We start from the raw sequence: 8,957 nt of genomic DNA on the forward strand, positions 1-8,957 counted from the left end.
TTTATTAAAAGTCAGCAGCTGTAGTATTTATAGTTGCTGGCTTTTAATATATTTATTTTGCAGGTGGAATCCCTCTTTAAAGCAGTGTTAAACCCAAAGGCAAATATTTATTATATTGCAGCTTACCATTTCTTAGATGTGATGGCTGCATTAATTTTCTTTTTTTAGCCTTGCCTTCTTCTATTTTCATTTATTAAACCAGCCAGTATGTCTGTCATTTTTCAAAAGCATAAGCTCTCAAGCAGAATGTATCAGTTTCAGAGATGAGACAAACATTTAACACAGGCAGGGGTGCTTACAATGATCAGCTTTCATTTATGTAAAACCTTTATCCAAAAAAGAAAAAAAAGGGTTTGCTGTAACTGCTCATAAAGTGTTAAGGCCCGTACACACGGTCAGAAAATTTGAAAATAAATTTTGTCTGATGAACAATCTGTCGATTTTCTGTTCGTTAGTATGCTACTTTTGACAGCAGATTACAAATTTTAGGCAGACAAAAACTGGATGTGCATGCTTGAAAATTTTTGTCTGATGTGACCACAATGTCCGAATTTCTTTTCATTAGTACTCTTTTCTGACAAAAAAAAATCTGAAGAGCAAGACTAGGCATGCTCAGAAATGAAAGAACACATACAAAACAATTCATCACATTACGTCACTTCTGACCTTGAATTCTGTCTATTTTGATTTGAGACCAGCATCAAACAAAAAACTGGTGAAAATTCATCCAATAATCTGACCGTGTGTACAAGGCTTTAGCTGGAGTTTGACTTCATTTTGTTAGTGTAACTTAATCCTCTAGTACATCTTACAAGTATTCCTACCCCTTGAAATTTTCCACATTTTGTCATGTTCCATCAAAAAACGTGAATGTATTGGGATTTTATAGACCAATACAAAGGTCCACATAATTGTGAAATGGAAGAAAAATTATAAATGGTTTTCAATATTTTTTTACAAATATCTGAAAAGTGTGGTGCGCATTTATATTCAGCCCCCTTTACTCTAATGCCTCTAACTAAAATCTAGTGGAACCAATTGTCTTCAGAAGTGCCCTAATTAGTAAATACCACCTGTGTGCAATTTAATCTCAGTATAAATACAGCTGTTCTGTGAAGCCCTCACAGTTTTTTTTAGAGAACCTTAGTGAACAAACAGCATCATGAAGGCCAAGGAACACACTAGACAGGTCAGGCATGAAGTTGTGGAGAAGTTTAAAGAGGAAGTAAACCCCCTAACTTATTGCTGTTTTTTCTAATATATAAATGCTGTTAAGCGTTGCTAAGTGATAGATATAGAAATTTGTCCAAAACAAGCTTTCTAAATACCTTTTTTATAAGTTTTATTATTTTGGCTCTTCTCGGGTATCACCCACGTCATTCTTCCGCCCTTAGTTCTTTTCCCTGACGAAATCTTGCGCATGTGTCATAGCTTCGAAACCAAGCCTCAATCTCGACTGCCGTTACTACAGCAACAGAGCGAACACAATGAGGATGGCAAATCACTAGCATTGCGAGACTTCGCTCTGTGCCATTCTCGTTCTCAGTTAATGACCTGGCAAGCAGAGACAGAAACGGCACACATTGTGTGCCATTAAAGGATATACACAGTGCACAAGTGCGGGACATGACACAGAACATAGAAGGATGATTTATATTGAAACCAAAACTGTGAGTGCACTTTCACAGGCAGTGATCAGCTGCCTGTGCTATATAGATTAAGATGAGCTAAAGTAGTAGAGGAGGGTTTACAACCACTTTAAAGCAGGGTTGGGCTATAAAAAAAGATCCCAAGCTTTGAACATCTCACGGAGCACTGTTCAACCCATCATTCGAAAATGGAAAGAGTATGACACAACTGCAAACCTACCAAGACAGAGGCCCATGGTAACTCTGGAGGAGCTACAGACATCAACAGCTCAGGTGGGAGAATCTGTTCCCAGGACAACTAATAGTCATGCAAGCCACAAATCTGGCCTTTATGGAAGAGTGACAAGAAAAAAAGCCATTGTTGAAAGAAAGACATAAGAAGTCCCATGGTGGTGGTGGCATCATGTTGTGGGGATGCTTTTTTCAGCATGGACAGGGAAGCTGATCAGAGTTGATGGGAAGATGCAGGGAGCCAAATACAGGGCAATCTTAGAAGAAAACCTGTTAGTCTGTAAAAGACTTGAGACTGAGGTGGAGGTTCACCTTCCAGCAGGACAACGACTCTAAATATACAGCCAGAGCCACGATGGAATGGCCCAGTCAAAGTCCAGACCTAAATCCAATTGAAAATCTTTGGCAAGACTTGAAAATTGCTGTTCACAGACACCTTCCATTCAATCTGACAGAGCTTGAGCTATTTTGCAAAGAAGAATGGGCAAAAATTTAGTTCTCTAGTCGTGCAAAGCTGAGACATACCCAAAAAGACTTGGAGCTGTAATTGCAGCGAAAGGGGGTTCTACAAAGTAGGCTGGGTTCACACTTTGCGGGTTTCACAGCATCCAATTTGTATAACAGGAGATTGTGACTGGCTCTCTATGGAGCCGGTTCACACATCTCCGCAGTGGTTCCGGTGCAAATTGCACAGGAGCCCTGTGTGTCTTTTGGTCCTTTTCAGGTCGAAATTCAGCCCAAAATTCAGGCTGAAATCAGACCTGAAACAGTGAATGGAGACACACCGGACTCCTGCTGTGAGCTGCTTCGTGTTCTAGTGTGAACCCAGCCTCAATGCGTTGGAACACAAATGCACGGCACACTTTTCAGGTATTTATTTGTAAAAAAATTTGAAGACCATTTATCATTTTCCTTCCACTTCACTTTTATGTGCCACTTTGTGTTGGTCTATCACATAAAATCCCAATAAAATACATTTATGGTATTGGTTGTAACCTGACAAAATGTGTAAAATTTAAAGAGGCATTAATACTTTTTCAAGGCACTGTATAGTGTATAAATGGAGACAGTTTAGTACTGTGGCTACTCTTCCTAGAAGTGGGTTCCTTGCCAAGATGACTTCAAAGGCACAACACAGAATCCTTAATAAGGTAAAGAAGAACCCATAAGAACAGCTAAAGGCTTGAAGACATCACTGGAACTGACAAACATACCTGTTCATGAGTCTACCATACGTATGTCTGAACAGAAAGGGTTTGCCAAAAAGCACCTTGGCTAACCGCAACACTACTGGGAAAATGTTATGTGGACTGATGAAAGAAAAGTTACATTTTTTGGGAAGAATTCTTAGCACTATATATGGTGCAAAAAAAGGAACCTCTTACTAACGTAAAACATCATTCCAATGATAAAGTATAGTGAAGGGAATATCATGATATGGGTTTGCTTCACTGCCTCAGGACTTGGACCACTTGCCATCATTGAGGGAACATGATTTCCCAAATTTACCAAAAATATCCTACAGGATGTCAGGGTGGCTACTAGCTGAAGCTTCATACAGTTGGGTGATGCAGCAGGACAATTACTCTAAGCATCGCCATAAGTTCACCACAGACTGGCTTCAGAATAAGATAATGGTCAAAAATTCCTCCTGAACATTGTGCAGAACTGACCCAGAGCTACTGTAAGTGCTTGCATGAGGTCATTGCTCTCAAAGGAGCTATTAACTAATTTCCTCCAGCACTGTACATGTTTAGGCTGTTTTTAAATTTCAACGTTTTGAATCATGAGTAGATTTGCCACGATTTGAAAGCGCCGATGTGTGAATGACAAATCACGGGACTCACATTTGAGATGCCATTCATTTGAATGACACCTAAAATCACGGTACGATTCTGCCACGATTGTTGCGCGTCAAATTGTGCTGCAATCGCGGCAAACTGCATCGCTGGAAGCATGTTGCCCAGAAGAAGTTCAGGAGCTACTTGGGCGTCATGCTTCCTGCGATGCGGGTTGCCTCAATTTCAGCGCAATTTAACACGGCAAACACGCACTGCGATTTTAGTTCTCATTCAAGTGAATGGTGTTTCAAATGCGAGTCCCGCGATTTGTCATTTACACATCAGCGCTTTCAATCGCAGCAAGAATCATGGCAAATCTGCAATTCAAAGTACTGAATTATGAATGCAGCCTTAATGGTTGTGTTCAATAAAGACGCAAGAAATGTGAATTGTTTGTGTGTTATTTACGAAAGGCAAGTCCACTTTGCACTGCAAGTGCACTTGGAAGTGCAGTCGCTCTAAATCTAAGGGGTAGATCTTAAATGAGGGGAAGCTCTGCTAATTTTATCATCCAATCATGTGCAACCTAAAATGCTGTTTTTTATTTTCCTTGCATGTCGCCCTCGGATCTACAGCGACTTTACTTTTCACTGCACTTTCAAGTGCACTTGCAGTGCAAAGTGGATTTTCCTTTAGCAAATGACCCCCATAGTGTTTGACTGTTGATGTGACTTAGATGAGGATCAGATAATTTTTTCTGGCAAATTACTGCAGAAAACTTCCAAAGGGTTCATATACTTTCAATGTGGTGAATACAGACACTGCAACTTTCCTCATCAGAACACTGAGAGTGCAACAGTTTATTTTAATGAACACATACCCTCCCATTCATTCAGGACTTGATGAAACAAATGTCAGAACAGAAAAAGGTGAGAATCTGCAACAAAATTTGTTCAAATCCATGCAATTTACACAGATTTTTCGTTTTGGATAAAGTGAAAAGTGATGAGATCAGGGATAATGTGTCAGGTTCCATTGCAATTTGTGCCCCCCGTTAAGTAGATTCACTCTCTCTATTTTTCCTGTTTACCATTATCACTAAGGGTAAAAGTAAAAGAAAATGTTGAATGCTGAAATGTTGCTTGTCACCTGAACAGGAAAAGATGGGAAATCTTCCAATGGGGACACTGGTTGTGATGACCAAGGTGACCCCCAGAGATTCCATAATTTTGAAGGGTTTTCCTCTCACTTCCTGTTTTGGCTATGGGACAGGAAGTGAAAGAAAATCTCCCCAAAATGGCACATATGACAAAAATGGGGTTATAAACCTCATTTACTGTATCCAAACAGAGAAACAACTTTACCTTTAGTTCTACTTTTAAGAGTAACTCCACTTTTGTTGAGAGAAAAAACAAAACAACCCCCTCTGGGTGATCATTTTACATTGCAGGGATTTTAACAAACATTGTTGCAGATTCCTACCCTTTTCTGCTCTGAAGGAAAAGTCGTTTGTTGGCTGCAGAACAAATCTGAATAGTAGTGACTTTTTATTATCAATCAGCTAATGCACTTGCAGTGTACTAATGAGGAACATTGCAGTGTCTGCATCTCTTTAGAAGTAATTGACCAAGTATCTCCCCAAAAATAAAATCTTAGTTTGCAGAGGATGTCTAAAATCTTTGTGCAGACTTCTGGGAAAAGCTGTTAGCTAATCACAGCACACAAGCAGGAAATCACATTTTAGGGGGTGTTCCATACACCAATGGTATATGAAACACCTCCAGGTTGCCATCTTGCATTTAATTTTAAAGAAAATTATAGCGCTGCAGTTTGAAAAGGAAAAGTAATTTCTAATAGCATTAAATTACAATGTGGCTTGTGTAACGATTTTATAAGCCATTGTAGTGCTACCCCTAAGGAGCTGCTGAGTCTTTGGGTCCCCCTATAGTCTGCACAGCCAGGAAACATGCATTTTATAACTTGCATCCAGACACAAGAAACAGTCCATGGGCTTGGTTTTTAGAATTTATTAGGGATTTCAACTTGGATACTATAATAAGGGTTATGGGATGCCCAACTTGGCTTGAAGAACAATAAAATGAGTTCAACTTCCTTCTCTGGCACACTGCAATGACAGATACTTGATTGTATTGCCTCAGAACAGCAACAGTCTTTAGCAAAGTAATCCCCTCCTAGGAGTTTGGTGTCCCTGGAGTGGATTTCCAGCAAATTCCCAATTTGTAGGAGCTCTAGGCCCCCTCAATGAAAAATACTAACCCATCTGGCTATGGTATCTGATCAAAAAGCAAGGGATTGGGTAAGCAATAAACTGTTCCCTGAAGACTTGCCAAGAAATTTCATCTAGCAGACTTTTCCCTTATAGGCCCTGGGGGTGTAGAGGTACACTGTCCTTGTCCCGCAGCTAAAGATAGAACTGCTTTCAGGCCGTCTGCTGGGCTTGTTCCTTTCCAGGCTATGCAGGTTATCCTTACCTGGTGGACTGCAGGGAAGTGGAGCTCCCTCTTGGAGTTTTCCTCCTTTCTCAAACCTCCTGGAGGCAGACCCCTCCCTTCTCTGGGGATCCCTCCCAGGCCACACAGTAGCACCTCAACTATCCATCTTCCCCCTGACTCCTCTGCTGGCCAGACTCCACAATATTTATGGGCTGGTTCAGCCACCCTTGACCAGATTCCCATAAGTATTCAGATCCCTGTCTCTATACCCCCAGCCCACTAGCTTCTAGAAGTTTCCATGAAACCTGCAGGACCATGTGAAGGCGATAGAGGACTGGTCTGCAGAACCTGACCTGAATCTGAACCCTGATCCAATTAACAGACTCATGCAACTACTATGAGTCAAGTAAATTTTCTTACATTTATTCCAACATTAGGGGGCGCTAAACTATTTTTTTTAACCGCTTGCCGACTAGCCGCCGCAGTTTTACTACGGCAGGTTGGCTCGGCTGGGAAAAATTGACATTACCTTACGTCGCTTATCCCTTTGGCCACTAGGGGCACGCGCGCCTGCAGTGTGTGCCTGGAGATGTGAGGGCCCGGCGGTCACGATGACCACCAGGCTCCCGCGATCGCTCGTGACAGAGTGAGAACCGGGATCTGTGTGTGTAAACACACAGATCCCGGTTCTTTCAAGAGGGAGGAGACAGATCATGTGTTCATACTATGTATGAACACCGATCTCTCTCTCCTCCTAGACAGTCCCATCCCCCCCCCACAGTTAGAAACACACATGAGGGAACACAGTTAACCCTTTGATCGCCCCTAGTGTTAACCTCTTCCCTGCCAGTGACATTTATACAGTAATCAGTGCATTTTTATAGCACTGATTGCTGTATAATTGTCAGTGGTTTCAAAAATGTGTTAAATGTGTCAAAAGTGTGATTTTTGTTGCAGTCCCGATAAAAATTGCAGATCACCGCCATTACTAGTAAAAAAAGAAATAATAATAAAAATGCCATAAATCTATCCCCTATTTTGTAGATGCTATAACTTTTGCGCAAACCAATCAATATACACTTATTGCGTTTTTTTACCAAAAATATGTAGAAGAATACATAAACTGAGGAAAACATTTGTTTATTTTATTAAAAATGTGGGATATTTATTACTGCAAAAAGTAAAAGATATTGGGGGTTATTTAGGAAAGGCAAATCCACTTTTCACTTCAAGTGCACTGCAAGTGCACTTGGAAATGCAGTCGCTGTAAATCCGAGGGAGACATGCAAGGAAAATTAAAAAAAGCATATTAGCTTGCACACGATTGGATGATAAAATCAGCAGAGCTTCCCCTCATTTCAGATCTACCCCTCAGATTTACAGCGACTGAACTTCCAAGTGCACTTGTAGTGCAAAATGGATTTGCCTTTCGTACATAACCCCCATTGTGTTTTTTTTTTTTTTAATTGTCACTCTTCTTTTGCTTATAGCGCAAAAAAACGCAGAGGCGATCAAATAACATCAAAAGAAAGCTCTATTTGTGGGGAAAAAAAAGAACGTCAATTATGTTTGGGTACAGCATCGTACAACTGCACAATTGTCAGTTAAAGCGACACAGTGCCGAACCCGCAAAAAATTGCCTGGTCATTGAGCAGCCAAATCTTCCGGGGCTGAAGTGGTTAAAGGGGTTCTGCACTCAAAATACAACATTTGCCCATTCTGTTGCCTATAGTTAATATATCTCATAATGCCACCTGTTTTTTTTTTTTGATTCACCTACCTTTTGTAATCTTCAGTACTTTATTTTAAACCCCTGCGGCGATGGGCGGTCTCTTGCGGGGATCAGCGTAATTTCCTGTTGAAGCCCGCACTGTCTCCTGGGATCTCGTTCGTGTAATCCCAGGAGACATTGCGGCTAATGCACCCGACATCTCGCGAGATTTCGGGTGCTACAGCCGACATCTCGCGAGATTTCGGGTGCTACAGCCGACATCTCGCGTGATTTCGGTAATTACAGCCGAGATCTCGCGAGATCTCGGCTGTAATTACCAAAATCACGCGAGATGTTGGCTGTAGCACCCGAAATCTCGCGAGATGTCGGGTGCATTAGCCGCAATGTCTCCTGGGATTACACGAACGAGATCACAGGAGACAGTGCGGGCTTCAACAGGAAATTACGCTGATCCCCGCAAGAGACCGCCCATCGCCGCAAGAGACCGCCCATCGCCGCAGGGGTTTAAAATAAAGTACTGAAGATTACAAAAGGTAGGTGAATCAAAAAAAAAAAACAGGTGGCATTATGAGATATATTAACTATAGGCAACAGAACGGGCAAATGTTGTATTTTGAGTGCAGAACCCCTTTAACTTGCTATAATTTTCCCATGAAAGTGGAGTTATCCTTGAACAGTTACTCTGTTCACAGGTGGCAATACTACAGTGGTTTTACTGTAGAATGAACAGGATTGTCACACTGTTAAAGGAAGTGGATAAATAGATTGAATGGCAGGAACAAAAGAGAATACAAGTATTACAGGAGGTATGTTTATGTTAGGGACAACGTGCTTCATATACATGGGATTTTTGTTTTTCCTATGGTTCTATTTCAACTGCTCTTTCTCTGTAAAGAAAAGCAAATCTTTAATTGGTTGTATTCAGTCATTTCAGCGGCTCCTCATTTTAAAATAATATTCTTGCATTTCCCTGACACTGGAGTTTGTCCTTAGCAAACAGCTGGTATAAAATACCTTGTCAAAACTATTTTTCGTAGCTGTCATTCTAGCTGAGTGACAACGCCGCTCATGCAGAATTAAGCAGGGATTACTCCCACTACACCATGAAGAG

The sequence above is a fragment of the Lithobates pipiens genome, unplaced genomic scaffold, assembly GCF_037356315.1.
Source record: "Lithobates pipiens isolate NorthernLeopardFrog02 unplaced genomic scaffold, aLitPip1_a1.2 Scaffold_19, whole genome shotgun sequence".
In the NCBI taxonomy this organism is placed as follows: Eukaryota; Metazoa; Chordata; class Amphibia; order Anura; family Ranidae; genus Lithobates; species Lithobates pipiens.